This window comes from Tenrec ecaudatus, chromosome 13 (genome assembly GCF_050624435.1).
Source record: "Tenrec ecaudatus isolate mTenEca1 chromosome 13, mTenEca1.hap1, whole genome shotgun sequence".
Taxonomy (NCBI): domain Eukaryota; kingdom Metazoa; phylum Chordata; class Mammalia; order Afrosoricida; family Tenrecidae; genus Tenrec; species Tenrec ecaudatus.
In genome coordinates this window covers 3,260,046-3,263,740 of record NC_134542.1, presented here as the reverse complement: position 1 = coordinate 3,263,740, position 3,695 = coordinate 3,260,046, and positions in this window count along the sequence as shown.

Below are 3,695 nucleotides of genomic sequence, written 5' to 3'. Positions count from 1 at the left end.
TGAACTCTCCTCGTTGGCCTCAGCACCCTCCGAGATGCCTCCCATCTGTGGGAACGCAGGTCCTGCCAGGATCGAACAAGGGGAGCGCTCTTTCCTGGCGGAGGGTGGAGCATGGGGGAGCCCAGGGACAGGCTCAGTGTCTCAGGAGAGCACGAGTTTCCTACGCTGCCGTAACGAAAGACCACAGGGTGACGGCCGTGTAAAACAAGGACAGTTGTCCGCTTCCGGGTGTGGAGCCCGGAAGAGCATGTTGGCCCAGCCCCACCCCTCCAGAGTCTTGAAGAGAGAATGCTCTCATCTCTCCCAGCTTCTGGCTGTCTCCAGCCTTCCTTGACTTGCATCTGGACCAGCACATGGCCGTGTGGACCCTGAGGCTCAGTCAATGCCTCCTCTACTGGAAGGACACCCCTAACCAGATCAGCTCCAGTGTGGCTTCCTCTGAGCACAGCTGACAATCTGCAAGGATCCCATTTCCAAGTGAGGCAGCCACTGGGGTCTGGGGTTAAGACGGTCCTAGAACAGCATTGAGCAGAGTCAAAGCAACAGGGGTGGAGGGAGGGAGGGATCCCACCTGGGCCGGGAACACAGCCAAACTCAGAGAGGAGATGGCCACTCTGCCAGAGAAGGCGGATGAGAACATTTGAGGGCAGTTGGAATGGTAGCTAAATGCTATTTTAAAAAAAATTTTTAAGGCACGACTTTAGGTGAAAGACCATCAGAGAGATGGAGACAGGATATGGAAGAGCAGGGACTTGGCAGGGAGAAGTGAGTCACACGCCTGTGGGATTACGTGACTGGCTAACAGCCAAACCCAAACTCACTGCCATAGAGTTGATTCTGACTCATGGGGGCCCCTGTGAGACAGGACAGACCTACCCTGTGGGTTTCTGAGACTGTAGCTCTTGATGAGACTAGAAAGCCTCATCTTTCCCCCCATGGAGCACCTGGTGGTTTTGAACTGCTGACCCTGCCACTAGGGTTTCCACATGGTTGCTTCAGGGCGCAGCGTCACAAGCACACTAGCCCCTCAGTGTATCACGAGGGCCACAGGACAGTGGCTGAGCAGGAGTTTCGCGGAATCAGCCATCCAAGAGTGCTTCAAAAGCGTATCTGTTTCTGCGGGTCCGTGATAAAGCGGAATCAGGAAGGCTGTGCCTCAAGATCTCCAGGTCTGTCCTGTCACGTCCTGGGAAGCCATTGTGATTCCTGAACCTGCCGGGACATCACGGAACAGGAATGTCCCCTTGAGTTGGGTCAGCATTAAAGTGAGAGGAACTGCTGTTAGAAAAGGCGCCTGTTATCTTTCTCACAGTTTTATTGGCATTTAATTCATGTGCCATGTAATTCAATGGTTTGGTCCTATTAAAAAGAGTTGTGGGTTTATCAGCATAACCAATTTTAGAACGGTTTCTTCGTTCTTGTGCCCATTAAAATTTGCTACCCATCTCCCCCCAATTTCCACTTCCACAAGGAAGGCACTAAGAAACTATCAATCTAGTTACTGTTTCCATGGGGAAAAAATCTTGAATTTCATACCAAGAAAATCGTACCAACAATGACAACAAAATCAAACACAGGGAAACCTCACTCCAAGAGAAAGCAGAAGGCAGTAGAAATTAGAAAAATTAAAAATGAGTCATCAGGGAAAATAAAGGATAAAATGTTCAATTCTAACCAAATTATGCCTGCAGTAATCCACTTGCCAACACACTGTGTCTGAGGGCAAGACTCATATCCCTGATCAACGCTCTGAGGGAATTCAATGGAGGCTTAGTCCCCTTGGGGACTCTGTAAATGAATTGGGGGCTTTCACAGTCTTGCATAGCCTTCTATGAACCCGGTGCTCAGAATTTAAGCTCGAATACAGTTTCCTCCTCTGATCTTGGATCAAAGGCAACTTTTAAAAGTCACCAGGGACCTAGACTCACGTCAAGACTTTAGAAAGTCGTTAAGCCTTCGCTCTCAGCCTTTGCTCGGCTTATTCATGCCAACCAAGAGCCTCTGCCAAGCAGCCTGTCTTTGGAGGAGACACAATCTGATCCACATCGCCTCCTCTGCTCCAGCATCAGGTCCCTCTCAGGGAGACCCCAGCACTGGTAAACCAGTGGGAAAGCAGGGTCACTTGTCCACAGATGAGGAGAGAGTGGAAGGGAACCCCTCTGCCAGACAGCTGTGTGGCCCACCCACTCAACTCCTTGCCTGCTCTTGGCTAATTTGGGAGACCACACCACACTCTGGGAACCCTCTCAGCTCTAAGATCCCATGGCTATTACTAAACCAGAGACCAGGGCTTAGTAACACCCGAACTTAGTAAGCAGTCTCCCATCTGTGTGCCAGGACACTTTGTGGTGTTGGCCCCAAAGGAAGAAATTCATTGCTCTGGGGGTGGAGTCTGTGACGTGACTCCTGCTACCCACCTCCTGAGGGAGGAGGACACAGCGTCCTTGTGGGCCCCAGACCATCCACACTGGGCCAAGGGCTGTGTGCGCCCTTTCACAAGACTGTCCCCAGTTCAGGGAGCTGCGGGAGAGCAGAGGTGGAGACACTGGAGAGGGCCCAAGAACAGCAAACCACTTGACCTAGAAGTGAAGGTGGACAGGCCTGGGAGTGACACCCAAAAGCTGGAAAATGAGTCACAATGGAGTGGCTGCAAACAGCCATCCTCGGGAGTGTGGGCATGGCTCCGTGGCTCGCCCACTGCGGGGCACTGGTCAGGTGGGGTATCCTCTCTGAAGGTCACTCTTCATTGGGGATGGCGCTCTGGAAACCACTGACTTACTGAGAGGTGAGCTTGACTCACGGAGAGGACGGGTAACTGTGAACGTGGCTCTCGCCCTTAGTAGGGTCATTATCACAATAACGAGAGGCGCCTTGGTGCCAGGGTGGGCCAGGAGCTAGGCTGCTGACCGCAAAGCCGGCAGTTCAAAGCCACCAGCTCTCATACGAGCAGCAATGGGACTGAGATGGCACCTCCAGGGGAGTGAGAGAGAGAGGCAGCCATGCCCTGACTTCTCCCTATCCCCGTACCCCTTTCTCTCCTCTCCCCCCACCCCTGCCTCCATCCCTGTTTCAGCTCCTACTCTCCTCTGAACCCACCCAGCAGCTCGAAGACAGTGGGTCCTGGGATCTACGTTTCTCTTCAATTCAGCGTGGATGACAAACTTCACGAGGGACATCTGAAAGAAAGCAGGTCTGTGAACAGTGCCCCTTCAAAGCTCACTCCATTAATTCACTTTGAAAAACTCAGTTCAGTTTTATCTCTATCAAGGCCAGCAGTTCCAAACCAGCATCCGCTCCAGGAGTGAAAGATGAGGCTTTCTACTCCTCCACAGGATCACAGTCCCAGAAACCCATGGGGCGGCTCTACCCTGTCCCATAGGGTCGCTGTGAGTTGGAATCAACGCAATGGCAGTGAGACCCACCAATCAGAGGAGCCCTGGTGGTATCGTCGTGGGTTATGCTAACTGCAAGGCCAGCAGTTTGAAACCACCATCCGGTCGGCTGGAGAAAGATGAGGCTTTCTATCCCCATGGAGATTAACAGTCTGAACCCCGCAGGGGCAGTTCTGCTCTGCGAAGGACCGCCATGCGTCAGAACTGGCTTGATGGCTGTGAGTTTGGGGCTTTTGTTTTTTTTCAATCCTGCGATCAAGGAGCCCTAGTGGCATGGTCGGCTGTTGTAGTGGTTACATAACC